This window comes from Xenopus laevis, chromosome 5S, assembly GCF_017654675.1.
Source record: "Xenopus laevis strain J_2021 chromosome 5S, Xenopus_laevis_v10.1, whole genome shotgun sequence".
NCBI lineage: Eukaryota > Metazoa > Chordata > Amphibia > Anura > Pipidae > Xenopus > Xenopus laevis.
Window position 1 is genome coordinate 140,980,324 of NC_054380.1, and position 18,080 is coordinate 140,998,403.

Below are 18,080 nucleotides of genomic sequence, written 5' to 3' on the forward strand. Positions count from 1 at the left end.
TTTATGTCATAAATGTATTGATTAAATATAGCTTAAGAAAGTTCTTATGGGGAATGTAATATTGATCTGTAACTTCTTCATAAAAAAAGTTGTCACGTTTGCTCCAAAAGTTTATGCCACCTTCAAGCAGGTCTTAAATGTGAAAACTGATTCAATGCTCAAGGGAGAGACAAAAATCGGAGTACATGGCGTCGCACAATCTAATGGTAACCTTGTATTAATAATGTATCTTTCAATCTTGAAGTGATCAACTGTAAATTATGATTGTACAAAATAAATACTGTGATTTTTGTGAACGTGTCCTTTGTATTCATTGAGTGGAAAATAAAGTGAAAATCTTATAAATTCATGGTGAGTTGTAATTGTTAAAGTGCATAGTGCTTATTCAATTTCAACTCAACTACCGAGGCCAATGTTAGCCTATAGGGAGGGTCCCCATAGGCTTCCTAATAATTTTCTGATCGAAGGAATATTATTCCTTCGATCGTATGAATAGCGCTAAATCCTTCGACTTCGATATTCGAAGTCGAAGGATTTCAATTTGACCCTAGGTAAATCTGCCCCTTAACATCCTGGTTTTTTAAAATACTTGTACATTCACAAAGGGGCACATGTACTAAAGGGCAAATCGTGGATGTTTAGCGACGATTTGCCAAAATGACAATTCGCCAAAACATCTATTTACTAAATGGTGAAGAAGACAATTCGCTAGGGAAAAACCTCAGCGCTAGAGATCTTTCACATTGTTTCACCAGGGGAATTTTGGCAAATGATGGTTAAGCCACAAATGTATCAAAGTGTAAACTTTCCAACCTTTTTTTTGCCAAAGTCTACTTGGGGCCTAGTTCTACCTGGCAAATTGTTAAGATGATGCGACATCCTCAACATTGCTATGTCAGTGACATCATGTCCTGTATTACAAAAAAATAATATAAAAATTTAAAAACACTGGGTTTTTTCATATTTTATAATAGGATTTATGTTTAAGAGTTGTAATGTTAAATATATATTATTTATACTTTTTTAACCATTTGAAGCTCATGCCACATTTGTTTTAGGGTGGGTTCATGTCTAGGACAATAGAGGATCTCTTTTGTCTTTACTTTATTTCCTTGGACATTTTTAATAATAATTGGCCACTTCCAGCAATTTTACCAACACTAATCAATACCTACATTATGACCTTTATGTAGCCGCCATATTTAAATTTACTTAAGCGTAATTATTTTATGCTACAAAGAAAGTAACGCTAGAGAAAATTCAGTAAGAAATGTTTGCACTGATAAATTTTTGCTAGCAAATTTACGCAAGCGTTCATTTGCCCCGATTTTTTGCGTTGAATACGTTTAGTCATAGCGTCTGGCGTAGTTGCGAAACGTATCTCAAAGCTTTCCGAATGATTTTCTTGTGATTCATACACAAAAATAGTGTTATACTGAAGAACAAGAATCCCCAACGCTGACCTAACACTGGCTTCTGTGCAAGAGTGGAGTTATACACCTTCTGAATTACACAAAGTCACCCCTGACAATCTGCAAGACCTTACAATTTAAAGGACCAGTAGCATCAAACATGTATACTACGAAAAGAAACACCAACACATATTAAACTTTTAAATCGCAAAGCCTTTATTTAGAAATGATTTACCAAATTCTCCACTTGCGCTCCTCTTCAGAAAAGGCGACAGGGCGACGATCCATTGTGCGGCGCTCAATTTCTCCTCCCTGGGTATCTCCTATAAGGAAGGCAGGGAGGAGAAATTGAGCGCCGCACCCAATCGCCTTTTCTGAAGAGGAGAGCAAACAGAGATGTGTTAAAGGGATCCTGTCATCGGAAAACATGTTTTTTTCAAAACACATCAGTTAATAGTGCTACTCCAGCAGAATTCTGCACTGAAATCCATTTCTCAAAAGAGCAAACAGGTTTTTTTATATTCAATTTTGAAATCTCACATGGGGCTAGACATTTTGTCAATTTCCCAGCTGCCCCATGTCATGTGGCTTGTGCCTGCACTTTAGGAGAGAAATGCTTTCTTGCAGGCTGCTGTTTTTCCTTCTCAATGTAACTGAATGTGTCTCAGTGGGACCTGGATTTTACTATTGAGTGTTGTTCTTAGATCTACCAGGCAGCTGTTATCATGTGTTAGGGAGCTGTTATCTGGTTACCTTCCCATTGTTCTTTTGTTTGGCTGCTGGGGGGGGGAAGGGAGGGGGGTGACATCACTCCAACTTGCAGTACAGCAGTAAAGAGTGATTGAAGTTTATCAGAGCACAAGTCACATGACTTGGGGCAGCTGGGAAATTGACAATATGTCTAGCCCCATGTCAGATTTCCAAATTGAATATAAAAAATCTGTTTGCTCTTTTGAGAAATGGATTTCAGCACAGAATTCTGCTGGAGCATCACTATTAACTGATTCATTTTGAAAAAAAAATTTTTTCCCATGACAGAATCCCTTTAAGCTATTTCTAAATAAAGACTTTGCGATTTAAAAGTTTTATATGTGTTGGTGTTTTTTTCGTAGTATACAAAAAAAAATGTACATTTTTTTTATTGATGTTACTAATTCTTTAAGGAAATGATTGTGTAGCTCAGCCCGTACAATATATGCATGACCCTGCACATACGTGAACATGAAAGGAAGCAGCAGCACCGTGATAAGGAGGCTGTAAATCCTGGCCCTGTGTTGCTCACATATTATAAGCCAACATAGTACAACCCATTTAACTGTACTGCCAGATTCTCCCTGTCAGTCAAGCATTTTATTTCCGGCCATGCAAGCTCTGATTGACAAGCCATAAGAATGTGTCAGAGAAGTGACCTATGTCCAATTTACATACAAAGAGGTCACATTGAGGAAAATGGTAAAGGGCATATAGGCATATTTTGATGAAGAATTATGCTAAAACCTGAGAAGGACCATTATCCCTTTAATTAATGTGCATATAAATGCCTATAGATGGAGCAATGTTTTTCTCATATTTGCAGTTCGCATGGCACATGTCTGGCAACCCAGCATTCCATAGCAGGACCGATAATAATTGTCTATATGGAAACCAGCTTGCAGTGATTATTGGCTGCCACACTTTTCAGAACTCTTAAAGTACAACTGAATGTTCTTGAAAGGCATAATGTACATTCTGTGGTTAAGTTTCCCAAACGCAATAAACTGATGAAATAAAATAAATACGTGCCTGAGGGTATCCAAACACTTTTGCCAGCTGAGCAATGATGTAGGTGGTACTAGATGACAAGTCTCCTAAGTAACCCACCAGCTGACTATTTGTCTGACAGTTATAATTGGGAATTTTATACTCTGCTCCAGACATTATATTCAGCATATCAGAGACAGATTTCACTTCCGAAGCACAGGAGTCAAATATCTGGTACCCCAATGTCATGTTAGGTAAAATCCATGGACTTCTGTTTATCTCCTCAATAGCAAAAATGAAGACCAAGCGATGGCGGAAGTATTGGAACATTGGACTGTAGGATACAATCAGTATACAAATGTGACGTGAACTAAAGTCCTAATTTTTTTATAGCCATAATATTATGTATAAAAACAAACAAAATAAAAGTAATGGTTTAACCTTTTTGCACTTTAGGTACAGCTACTGCCAGACAGTTGAATATTTTGTGTTCCTTCACTTTAGAGTCACTTTGGTGGCTGCGAGGACTTTGACTTTGCTAAAGAGAACTAGATATTATTTTTTTTCAAGAAAACCTTATCTTTTAAAATATTTTGGAATGTTTATATAATTCTACTTTTGGAACAAGAGATAGGCTTAAATGTAAAAAAAAAAAAAAAATTATTTTCCTTAATATAAATGCATAAATTGGAAACGTTGGATGATCATACAAGTTGTTTGGAAAGCCCCTTGTCTCCTAAAATCACCAATATTAAATACTGTATGTGTAGTTTCATGGAACTTGAATAGGTAAAAAAAAAACTTGCAGTAGTGCCAACATGTAGGGGCCCATTTACTAAGGGTCGAAGTGAATTTTCGAATTCAAAAACTTTGATTTTTTATGTAATTTTTTGGGTACTTTGACCATTGAATAGGCCAAATTCAACTTCTAATTCGATTCAAAGTAAAAATACTTTGAATATTCGACCATTCGATAACCGAAGTACTGTCTCCTTAACAAAGTTCGACTACGCCACTTCGCCGCCTTAAACCGCTATGTTAGCCTATGGGGACCTCATAGAAACTTTCAACCGAATATGGCCAAATTCGATAAAAAAAACGTTGACTTCAAATATCGAAGTATTGCAATTCGATGGTTGAATTTCGAAGTTTTATTCACTTCTAAATTCGACCCTTAGGGGCAGATTTATCAAGGGTCGAATTTCGAAGTGATAAATACTTTTACTTCGACTTCAAATATTGAAGTTGAAGTTTTTTTCACCAAATTTGACCGTTTTGCAGTCGAAGTAAAATTGTTTTATCGAACAATGAAATCCTTCGAATCGAACGATTTGAAGGATTTCATCCATCGATCGAACGATTTTTCTTCTACTTCAAAAAACTTAGAAAACTGCTCTAGAAGGTCTCCATAGGCTAACATAGCACTTCGGCAGGTTTAATTTGGCGAGGTATTGAAGTCGAAGTTTTTTTAAAGAGACAGTACTTCGATTATCGAATGGTCGAATATTCGAACAATTTTACTTAGAATCGAAGTCGTATTATCCTATTTGATGGTCGAAGTATCCAAAAAATTACTTTGAATTTCAAATTTTTTACTTCGAAAATTCCCTCTAATTCATTTCGACCCTTGATAAATCTGCCCCTTAGTAAATGTGCCCCGTAATGAGCTGTATTATTTTTATTTTATTTCTGCATTATTACGCAGGGATAAAAAGCAATAATCAAGTAAAAATGCAAAAATCAAGTAAAATGAAATAACAAAACAATTGTTGGACAACTTGATTAGTGGTAAATATACCTTTTTTAATAATTAATAATAAACAGTCTTTCTGTAGAAATCGAAATAGTAAAATAAATAGATTTTTATAAAAAAAATGTCTGTGTATGTATGTGTGCACCTAAAAGTCATGTAACCACATGTAATCAGCTCATAATTGGTATCATCTTACCAAGGTAAAACATCCTAAATATGTACAAAGTGTGATGCCCAATATGCATTGTTGTAGTTGGATTACCAACATCTCAGCCATGTAGAGATCGCAAAATAAAATAAGTGCATAGAAATTTTGATGGCTGACAGTTTGACTACTGAAAAAGTATATTATTTGTGCTGTAAAGGCCTCCCACAAGTTGGGGAACCACAGAAAGCCATATACATTCTCATGTAAGTATGTCAGTGTTTCTGGGACACCAATACCCCTTCTATATAAACTCTCACTTCTCTTGAAGGAAAACATAATGTATCATGTTTAATGTTTCATTAGTACAATAAGAAGTATATTACTCCAAGAATCTATCTCTTCCTGAGCCGACTGCTTGAGTCCCTATACTGGCAGCATTGGCACCACAGGGTACTAACTCTAATTAGCCTTATCCTTGGAGCCTCTGTCTACTCAAACAACCCTGATTCTGTATTAGCCTGATTCACTTCGACCATTGATAAATCTGCCCCATCGTATTGTATTTTGCAATTTATTCAAGTATTGTATCCTTTATTATCTCCTACAAAAGCTTTCCTACAAATGATGTCACACGGGCTGAGAACAGGATCCCTCTTTGAATAGTGGCAGCACAGAAGTAATTTGCTTCTCGGCACCATTCTAGACCTCAAAGAATTCTGGAGAATTAAGTAAAGGGGTTTGGCAGTCATGGAGCTGAGCTTGTTCAGTAGCCTGGGTTGAATAACATCCGTTTCTGGATCCGGTTCTACTTTTACATGTTCTAGTCTCTTCTGAACTTCATCCTGAGTCAACCAGCCATCAGTAATTATATTATTCTAACTGGATCTAAAAGAAGTTTTCAATAGTTGGTTCATTAGTTGTGTAAACAACAGTTTAGAATCTCTGCTTTTTCCCTACTCTCATCAACCATTTTACCCTCCTCTCATTAAAGTGGTACCTACTGTATTTCCATATTGGATTTAGTCCTCTCTTAAGTACCATTTTCATTCTTTGTGCCTTCTCTCACTCTCAGAGCGTCTATTAAAGGGATACTGTCATGGGAAAAAAATTTTTTCAAAATAAATCAGTTAATAGTGCTGCTCCAGCAGAATTCTGCACTGAAATCCATTTCTCAAAAGAGCAAACTGATTTTTTTATATTCAATTTTGAAATCTGACATGGGGCTAGACATATTGTCAATTTCCCAGCTGCCCCAAGTCATGTGACTTGTGCTCTGATAAACTTCAGTCACTCTTTACTGCTGTACTGCAAGTTGGAGTGATATCACCCCCTCCCCCCAGCAGCCTAACAACAGAACAATGGGAAGGTAACCAGATAGCAGCTCCCTAACACAAGATAACAGCTGCCTGGTAGATCTAAGAACAACACTCAATAGTAAAAACCCATGTCCCACTGAGACACATTCAGTTACATTGAGAAGGAAAAACAGCAGCCTGCCAGAAAGCATTTCTCTCCTAAAGTGCAGGCACAAGTCACATGACTGAGGGCAGCTGGGAAACTGACAATATGTCTAGCCCCATGTCAGATTTCAAAATTGAATATAAAAAAATCTGTTTGCTCTTTTGAGAAATGGATTTCAATGCAGAATTCTTCTGGAGTAGCACTATTAACTGATGCGTCTTGAAAAAAACATGTTTTCCATTGACAGGATCCCTTTAAGCAATCAAGACCCTCAAAATTAGTTTTCTGGTTGACCAGTAGGTGGGTCAGATATTCCCTAAACAATTACCTCCACTAAATTACCACTAAATTTACATGTCTGGGCATTAATGTCAGAGTCACAAAATCTCATTATAGATCCCCCCGTGTCCAATGAACCATGTATGTATTTGTGTATGTGCACATGAAACTAAAAATGGAAATAAACTGCATACATGTGTATTGTGTGTTTGTGTTACCTGTTGGATGGACTGATGACAGCAGGTTCCCAGTCTTCGCAGCAGGACACTATGGGGGAGGAGCTGGTTGAACTTGAAGTCAGTGTGTCCTTTTTTCACCGTCAGTTACTACTGTATATTTCTATATATGTTATAACAAGTGCTGGCACTGTTCTATTGTAGCTGTGTGGGGGGAAAATCACTAATGACCAAATCTATTTAAATATGGGGCATCAATGAATGATCTGTGATCCTGTTTAGAATGAATAAAAGTAACCGCTGAGTAAAGAATCTTCAAGACCCCTCTGTCCTGATCTGCTGAAAGAGTTCTTTGACTTATTTGTTTTAAAAAATATAATGATAAAACTGTTTTAAACGATAATGCTAATTAACATTTAATAAACTATTAAAAATGTGTTACCATATGCATGCCATGATGAAATAAAGTGATATTCTGGACTGGGACAGAATGCTCTGTTATACAGATAGCTAGAATCTCAGCTGCCATAAAGCAGGACAGGACTGCTGCTTACAATGGGGATCAGATAGGATCTGTGCAGCCACTGGGACAGAATGTTCTGTTATACAGATAGCTAGAATCTCAGCTGCCATAAAGCAGCACAGGACTGCTGCTTACAATGGGGATCAGATAGGATCTGTGCAGCCACTTGGACAGAATGTTCTGTTATACAGATAGCTAGAATCTCAACTGCCATAAAGCAGGACAGGACTGCTGCTTACAATGGGGATCAGATAGGATCTGTGCAGCCATTGGGACAGAATGTTCTGTTATACAGATAGCTGGAATCTCAGCTGCCATAAAGCAGGACAGGACTGCTGCTTACAATGGGGATCAGATAGGATCTGTGCCGCCACTGGGACAGAATGTTCTGTTATACAGATAGCTAGAATCTCAGCTGCCATAAAGCAGGGCAGGACTGCTGCTTACAATGGGGATCAGATAGGATCTGTGCAGCCACTGGGACAGAATGCTCTGTTATACAGATAGCTAGAATCTCAGCTGCCATAAAGCAGGACAGGACTGCTGCTTACAATGGGGATCAGATAGGATCTGTGCAGCCACTTGGACAGAATGTTCTGTTATACAGATAGCTAGAATCTCAACTGCCATAAAGCAGGACAGTACTGCTGCTTACAATGGGGATCAGATAGCTGGAATCTCAGCTGCCATAAAGCAGGACAGGACTGCTGCTTACAATGGGGATCAGATAGGATCTGTGCAGCCACTGGGACAGAATGTTCTGTTATACAGATAGCTAGAATCTCAGCTGCTATAAAGCAGGACAGGACTGCTGCTTACAATGGGGATCAGATAGGATCTGTGCAGCCACTGGGACAGAATGTTCTGTTATACAGATAGCTAGAATCTCAGCTGCCATAAAGCAGGACAGGACTGCTGCTTACAATGGGGATCAGATAGGATCTGTGCAGCCACTTGGACAGAATGTTCTGTTATACAGATAGCTAGAATCTCAACTGCCATAAAGCAGGACAGGACTGCTGCTTACAATGGGGATCAGATAGCTAGAATCTCAGCTGCCATAAAGCAGGACAGGACTGCTGCTTACAATGGGGATCAGATAGGATCTGTGCCGCCACTGGGACAGAATGTTCTGTTATACAGATAGCTAGAATCTCAACTGCCATAAAGCAGGACAGGACTGCTGCTTACAATGGGGATCAGATAGCTAGAATCTCAGCTGCCATAAAGCAGGACAGGACTGCTGCTTACAATGGGGATCAGATAGGATCTGTGCAGCCATTGGGACAGAATGTTCTGTTATACAGATAGCTGGAATCTCAGCTGCCATAAAGCAGGACAGGACTGCTGCTTACAATGGGGATCAGATAGGATCTGTGCAGCCACTGGGACAGAATGTTCTGTTATACAGATAGCTGGAATCTCAGCTGCCATAAAGCAGGACAGGACTGCTGCTTACAATGGGGATCAGATAGGATCTGTGCAGCCACTGGGACAGAATGTTCTGTTTTACAGATAGCTAGAATCTCAGCTGCCATAAAGCAGGGCAGGACTGCTGCTTACAATGGGGATCAGATAGGATCTGTGCAGCCACTGGGACAGAATGTTCTGTTATACAGATAGCTAGAATCTCAGCTGCTATAAAGCAGGACAGGACTGCTGCTTACAATGGGGATCAGATAGGATCTGTGCAGCCACTTGGACAGAATGTTCTGTTATACAGATAGCTAGAATCTCAACTGCCATAAAGCAGGACAGGACTGCTGCTTACAATGGGGATCAGATAGGATCTGTGCAGCCACTGGGACAGAATGCTCTGTTATACAGATAGCTAGAATCTCAGCTGCCATACAGCAGGACAGGACTGCTGCTTACAATGGGGATTAGATAGGATCTGTGCAGCCACTGGGACAGAATGTTCTGTTATACAGATAGCTAGAATCTCAGCTGCCATAAAGCAGGGCAGGACTGCTGCTTACAATGGGGATCAGATAGGATCTGTGCAGCCACTGGGACAGAATGTTCTGTTATACAGATAGCTAGAATCTCAGCTGCCATACAGCAGGACAGGACTGCTGCTTACAATGGGGATTAGATAGGATCTGTGCAGCCACTGGGACAGAATGTTCTGTTATACAGATAGCTAGAATCTCAGCTGCCATAAAGCAGGGCAGGACTGCTGCTTACAATGGGGATCAGATAGGATCTGTGCAGCCACTGGGACAGAATGTTCTGTTATACAGATAGCTAGAATCTCAGCTGCCATAAAGCAGGACAGGACTGCTGCTTACAATGGGGATCAGATAGGATCTGTGCAGCCACTGGGACAGAATGCTCTGTTATACAGATAGCTAGAATCTCAGCTGCCATAAAGCAGGACAGGACTGCTGCTTACAATGGGGATCAGATAGGATCTGTGCAGCCACTGGGACAGAATGTTCTGTTATACAGATAGCTAGAATCTCAGCTGCCATAAAGCAGGACAGGACTGCTGCTTACAATGGGGATCAGATAGGATCTGTGCAGCCACTGGGACAGAATGTTCTGTTATACAGATAGCTAGAATCTCAGCTGCCATAAAGCAGGACAGGACTGCTGCTTACAATGGGGATCAGATAGGATCTGTGCAGCCACTGGGACAGAATGTTCTGTTATACAGATAGCTAGAATCTCAGCTGCCATAAAGCAGGACAGGACTGCTGCTTACAATGGGGATCAGATAGGATCTGTGCAGCCACTGGGACAGAATGTTCTGTTATACAGATAGCTAGAATCTCAGCTGCCATAAAGCAGGACAGGACTGCTGCTTACAATAGGGATCAGATAGGATCTGTGCAGCCACTGGGACAGAATGTTCTGTTATACAGATAGCTAGAATCTCAGCTGCCATAAAGCAGGGCAGGACTGCTGCTTACAATGGGGATCAGATAGGATCTGTGCAGCCACTGGGACAGAATGTTCTGTTATACAGATAGCTAGAATCTCAGCTGCCATAAAGCAGGACAGGACTGCTGCTTACAATGGGGATCAGATAGGATCTGTGCAGCCACTGGGACAGAATGCTCTGTTATACAGATAGCTAGAATCTCAGCTGCCATAAAGCAGGACAGGACTGCTGCTTACAATGGGGATCAGATAGGATCTGTGCAGCCACTGGGACAGAATGTTCTGTTATACAGATAGCTAGAATCTCAGCTGCCATAAAGCAGGACAGGACTGCTGCTTACAATGGGGATCAGATAGGATCTGTGCAGCCACTGGGACAGAATGTTCTGTTATACAGATAGCTAGAATCTCAGCTGCCATAAAGCAGGACAGGACTGCTGCTTACAATGGGGATCAGATAGGATCTGTGCAGCCACTGGGACAGAATGTTCTGTTATACAGATAGCTAGAATCTCAGCTGCCATAAAGCAGGACAGGACTGCTGCTTACAATGGGGATCAGATAGGATCTGTGCAGCCACTGGGACAGAATGTTCTGTTATACAGATAGCTAGAATCTCAGCTGCCATAAAGCAGGACAGGACTGCTGCTTACAATAGGGATCAGATAGGATCTGTGCAGCCACTGGGACAGAATGTTCTGTTATACAGATAGCTAGAATCTCAGCTGCCATAAAGCAGGGCAGGACTGCTGCTTACAATGGGGATCAGATAGGATCTGTGCAGCAGAACACTAAGCAAAGTTTAGTGTTAACACCTGCTCTAGAGTTTCTGTAGATATTGTGTCGCAAAAAACACTTTGCGATAGTGGAATTTTATCACATACATGTTAGCAAAAGCCGTTTGTTCTCAAAATATTGCAAGGAAATCGTTGAGGTCTGTAATCAGTCAAAAAGGGCGCGGACATGGTCTCTAATCTTTACAAATGGCGTTTGCGCTAACAAAACACATTACATTCCCCATAAGATTTGTATTAAGCTACGTAAAATGCCCTCTTGTCTTTGCATGAATTTTGTGGTCACAGCCTCATTGCACCCCAGAATAATGATGTAACATTTAGTGGGAGCACAACTTTCCCTTTTTGCTATAGAATAATGAATATACTTACAATACACATTTGATGTCAGAACGAGGGCCATTTTTAAAGACAAAGTCATTCTGAGAGGAGCGATCGCTTAACTGGAGAAAAGCTGCAATAAAAAAGTCTCCCTCTTTAGAGCTGATTCTGTGTAGATCTTTTCTTAAAAAACATCCGGGCCAGTCATGGAGATCATTGTCAGGGGCCACTGGGTGCAGGTTTAATAATAAGAAGAAGAATAGTAACAGTAACATGTTCCCTCAGTACAAGGCTGGAGTGGTACAGACAATACGTATCCTTCAGTCCCACCGTATTTATATATTTTATATCTAACCACAAAGGGATTGTTTCACAAACTTGGTCAGAAATACTGGTCAGTAGGGAATGAGAAGCTGGAAATAAAAAATATTGTTTCAAGGACAAATTATTTTATTCTATAGTATTTTTGAAAGACATCTATGAAAGTGGAAGCCTACTGACTATAACTGATTTACATAGTAACATAGTAAGTTAGTGTAGGGGATCAGACAAATCTTTCCCCTGTTTTTCTGTCTGTGACATCATCCAACCTGGTTACAGGCTAGAGAACAATCCGATTCGCTGGGCTCCCAAGTGCATCCCTGGGAGAGGAGGAGGAGCCAGGGGAGTGCCTAGCTTTGGAACCAAATGCACAGGGTTACAGAGGACTTATAAAGGAGCCCCTGCTGCAGTAGCCAGTCAAGTGCAAGTGCCCAAGGAAAGCTGAGAAAGGGCTGCAGTGTGCTCTGCTTTGAATAAGAATTTGAGCTTCAGACATGGCCAAATTTACTAAAGGGTGAAGTGGCCACCTCTAGCAAAAATTTCCCAAAGCAGGGAGATTAACAATTTACTAAAAGGTGTAGAAGACAAGTCGCTAGCAATAATTTGCCAAAACAGGGAGATTGCCAATTTACTAAATGGCGTAGAAGACAATTTGCTAGCGAAAATTTGCCAAAACAAGGAAATTGCCAATTTACTAAAAATTTGCTAGCAAAAATTTGCCAAAACAGGGAAGGCGTAGAAGCGAATTGAGGGCCCTGGATTTCAAAGAGTTAACAGTTGTTTAAGAGAGGGAGTGCCAAAAAACACTCTACTTCCCAATGACCTGTGCCTGCTCAAGGCCACACACATCTCTCCTATTTCTCTATCTAGGTCTCCTCAGTGTCTTTCTTGTGAGGTTACTGGGATTCCTCAGAAGCTTTCTCGTGTCAGTCAGCCACATACCACACCTTGTCAAGGATAGATCACGCATTAGCGACACAAGATTTCTTACCTTATATACAAGACATAACATTTCTCACAAGGGCCCTATCGGACCACTCCCCAATACAACTACAGCTTAAACTAGGAATGCAACAACACATGAACTGGAGACTGAACCCTCATTGGCTTAAAGAGGAAGAGGTTGGGCAAAAAGTAGCAGCAGATTTCAAACAATATTGGGACATTGGCTGTGAGGGTGCTCACCCTAACATGATATGGGATGCTGCTAAAGCAGTACTCAGGGGGTCTTTCATTCAGGCCATTAGCTTTAAAAACGTAGCTATGCGGATAATAGGACCAATCTAGAGGTGCAAATAGAGGAAGCCGAGCAGCAATATAGAGCGGACCCCACTCCTGGTAACAAACGAATACTTAAATTAACCCAACAAAACTTGGAACTTATGTTAACTAAACTAACAAACAAACAACTACTGCACAGAAAGCAATATATATTCGAAAGTGGAGAAAAATGTAGCAAAACACTAGCATTCCTGGTTAAAAATGACCAACCACACATAACAATAGCACAAATCAAGATGCCTTCAGGAGTAATAATCACTGACCCACTGAGCATTGCCAGTGCCTTCTCTGACTATTATCAAACCCTATATGCAACAGTTAGACACTTCTACTGAGCAAACAAACACTTTCCTGGATACTATCCATTTCCCCTCTATGACTAATCAGCAAAAAAATTACTTAGATAATCCACTGACACAATTAGAGATTGCTGAGGCCATAACACAGCTGACCCCTCACAAAAGCCCTGGTCCAGATGGCCTACCAGTAGACTAGTACAAACAGGCTATCAAAACAGTAGTCCCCAAATTAGAACAAACTTACAACACCGCATATGCACTGGAAGAACTGCCGCCATCCTTTTACGATGCCCAGCCTGGCAGGGACCCACAGTTATGCAGCTCTTACAGACCTATTTCACTTTTGAACGCTGATGCAAAAATCCTGGCCAAAATAATGGCCACAAGACTATCCAAGGTCGTCTCAGACATCATACACCCGGATCTGGCTGGGTTCATGCCCGGGAAAACCACGACAGGAAACATTAGACGCTTATTCACAAACTTACTGCTAAGACACGAGAATGCAGGCTCCAGGATTCTGGTGTCCCTAGATGCCAATAAGGCTTTTGACACAGTTGAGTGGGCATTTCTGTGGGCAGTCCTGCAAAGGTTTGGATTTGGGGTGAATTTTGTAAAATGGATCCGTTTGTTGTACAAGAAACCCACAGCATATGTGTTTGTAAATTGGGTGAATTCACCAAGTGTGAAGCTGGGGAGGGGTACCAGGCAGGGATGCCCTTTATCCCCCCTACTGTTTGCGCTATGTATTGAACCCCTTGCACTCTTAATTAGGCAGGCTCCTCAAATAACAGGGCTACGTTACAAGACTATAGAGGAGAAAATATTGTTGTATGCCGATGATGTGGTACTTTATCTTGAGAATGCAGGCCCCTCTCTAACTAATGCACTACAGGTAATAACGGAATATGGGAGACACGCTGGTATTACAATAAATAAGGATAAATCGGCCCTGCTCCCCATAGACCTGATCCCAGAAAGTGTTAGATTGCAAATAACAGATCTCCAATGGGTTAGCAAACTGAAGTACCTAGGGGTAGAGGTGGAAGTGGATATGACCAAGTATGTGACTAATAACCTAGAACCGGTAATCAGGAAATTGCAACTAGCTACCACACAATGGGCCAACTTACCATTGACACTCTGGGGGAGCACCAATGTTATCAAGATGATATATTTACCCAAGTTTCTGTACATCCTTCTGAACTGCCCCATGTACATTGACAATAAGGTATTTCGTAGAATTGACGCTATAGTCAGGCCTTTCTTGCGGTCAAATAAGGCCCCTAGGATTGCTCTGCACACCTTCACGTTGCCTAAAGATATGGGCGGTCTGGCGCTCCCAAATCTGCAACAGTACTATGTGGCCTCACAGATCTCCTACCTTCATGCTTGGTTTAATCCAGACACGAATTATCCACTATTGGTCCTTCAAGCTTTAGTGGCAGGATCCTGGGAATCCCTACGTAACGACCCATATAGGTTAGGGGCAAATATGCTAGATCAACCTCTCACTATAACTACCCCAATTAAAATATGGCAGCTGGTGATGAAACACATGGGGAAAAAGACAGCCTATATAAGCATTAAACAACCAATATGGGCTAATAATAGCCTATCCCACTTTCGGCATTTTCCAGATTTCTTATACTGGCCACAACACGGTATTAAATATCTGGAACAACTACAAGTGAACTATACCTTCCCCACTTTCATTCAATTACAACAAAATATGTCACCACCCCGACTTCTGCAATATTGGTATTTACAGTTAAGGCATGACTTCAGGGAACAATTTGGCACATTATCTTTGCCCTCACACTCCAACAAAATTGAGGAGCAGGCATGGAATGCTTCCCCAACAAAAGTGGTATCCAGAATCTATAAGGCACTTATGGGTAGTCAGGACTCAAAATTTCCAACACTATTTCTAAAGTGGCAGGCGGATATACCTAATCTAACTGAAGACGACTGGGAAGAGGCTACTGAAGACCCATACTGTCATTTGGTTTCAGGGAGAGATAAACTTATTCAATGCAAACTCCTACACAGAGTATATATTACACCTCAGAGATTACATCAAATAGGGAGAAGGGAAAATGATGCTTGTCATAGATGCAATCAGACCCCTGCTCACTGGATACATATGTGGTGGGATTGCCCACTTTTTAAAAAGTACTGGGATAAAATAACTAGGTACATGGTTAATGATCTGGGACTACCACCGACGACAGACCCACAGCAGGTATTACTGGATGCCATTGGTGATCTCCCAAATACAAGTAAGGGCACTCGTACTTTGATTAAAATTTTACACCATTATGGCAGGAAAACAATTCTTATGCACTGGATGGGTAGGGATAATCCCACCATGAAAAAGTGGAGGAGACAGGTAAATATGGTACTTCCATTATATAAGCTAACATTTGAAAAAAGGGGCAACATGACTAAATTTACAAAGATTTGGGAGCCATGGTTAACACAGGAAGGATTAGTAGACTAATCTCATCACGAGAATTAGGGAAGAGTAATGGGAAACGGTACCTCCCCCCTATGTTTTGTCTTCTATGTGCTTGTTATTACATACTGTGCTGTAATTTTAAGTACAATGTCACTGTTGATGTATGTGATTGTTTGTATGAAAATGATAAAAATTATTTTGAAAAAAAACTACTGAAATACTTAGGCAGTTCACCTCATCTTTGGAGAATCTCAATCAGATCTATGGTGCACCTGGTGTTATCGGCTGCATGCCTGCCCATCAAGGTTGAAGTAGGGATAGGAATGGCTTGTGGATATTGATTAAATGGTTTTATCAAATTAGGTGCCAATATGTGTTGATACATTTTATAATATTTGTAGGGAAGGCCATCTGGGCCAAGGGTGGCCTAGCACAGGTAGGGGGCAATTTTTAAAAAAAAAAAACTACTGTTGCCCCCAAATGGAGTGCGGGCTCTATTAGCATTGCACCTTTGATTGGAGATAATATTTTTGCCCAACAGGTGCCCTTTAATATACTATTTATTATACAACAATTTTATACCATCTTTTGGTGTAAATTATTTTGCATAGCTGATAAATAAGTCCACTGGAATAGTATGCTGCAAAGTGAGTGACAAAAGACATGGGATGTGATAGGAAAGAAGGGGTGTGATATGAAAAATCTACTGTTGAAGTGGAGGAAAAATATATTTTTGAATGGAAGATTTTGATATGGGTTAAATGAAGGACTTTCTTGAAAAGAAGGTGATGTATATGTTTAGGGTTAACCAAGCCCCGATTACGCTCTCTTTATGACTCTATCACTAAATGCCTATGTCATGTGATTGTTCAACAAATGAATGAGTAAACCAAGTTATAAATGTATTAGTAGGTGGCAGGGTGTATGTTTTTATATTTTATTTGAAATGCCTGAGGAAGCTTAAAGTGAGCAAAATGCCTAGCACAATCAAGTGAATTAATATTGTAGCGATTAAATAATAGAGCTGTAATTTACGAAGCATTTGATGGTGGAACATATGACAAAAAATCAGTTGACACCATTGAGGAAAGGAGGTTGAGAACTGGGTGTAAATGGGGACCCGTGAAAACCAGTGCAGAATGTTGGAAGGCCATGTACAATTGGAAGAGCTGGGAGAAAGTCTGAAGTGGAGATCTCTGCTGTGGGTGAGATTGTACTGTTTTTTTCGTAAAAGCTGTCTGGTGCAGATAGAGCGATAGGGGGATGCCCCGTATGTGTCACTGGCGCAGTTGGACACTATAGAATTGACTCTATCCCACAGGGTTTTTTATTCAGCTCTCCTTGGACTAACCCATCTGTGAAAAAAAAAAAAAAAAGCAGCCCGCACCATGTCAATTCTAAACATAACTGGCACTGGGCATCTATATAAATATACAGCAACACGCACCAACGTATTGTGAACTTTATTGGTATTGGGTATCAAATCACCAACCTCCACTGATGAACTTATATTAACTATAGAATAAATTGAAATTAAAGATGTATGAATTCCTCCATAATTAATTTGAATTAATTTAAATTATGAATTACAGCTTTTGAAGCGTGATAAGGCCAGCCAATTTTATTAGATTGTATAATTGCATGTGGTCTTAATACCAATAAATTTCTTTTAATTGATTGAATACCATTTTAGTTTTGTAGGGTGCTAAAGGTGGATGGTATAGGAGCTATATTGTGCCAATAACGGATTATTGATTTAAAGTGAAAAACAAAAGAAAACTATAAGTATAATCCTTAGTACCTTTTAACATTTCTACATTGACATAAATACCCTTGTTATGAGGAATAGATGAGTAAAGAGATTTGACATCTAAAGTAACCCAACGATAGTCACTAGTCCAGGATATAGTACTCAATAAGTTAAGTACATGCCCTGTAGTGTGAAATTGTCCTGTTTCGCTTTGCCACAAATATGCGAAATTCGCGTAACGGGTTAAAATTTAGCGAAACGCAACTTTTAATGCCAGCCACATTGGACGCCCATTAAAATCAATGGCCGTCCGTTAATCGTCACCGGCGTCGACATCATTTTTGAGAATGTGTGCTCTATACATTATTTCTTCTTCAGTTTTTGAATATTTTTTTTTTGTAACTTAAATTTTTTTATTAAGAATAAAATTCTCCAGAGAAGAAAAGAAATATAAAGCATTCCAAGCTTGCGATAT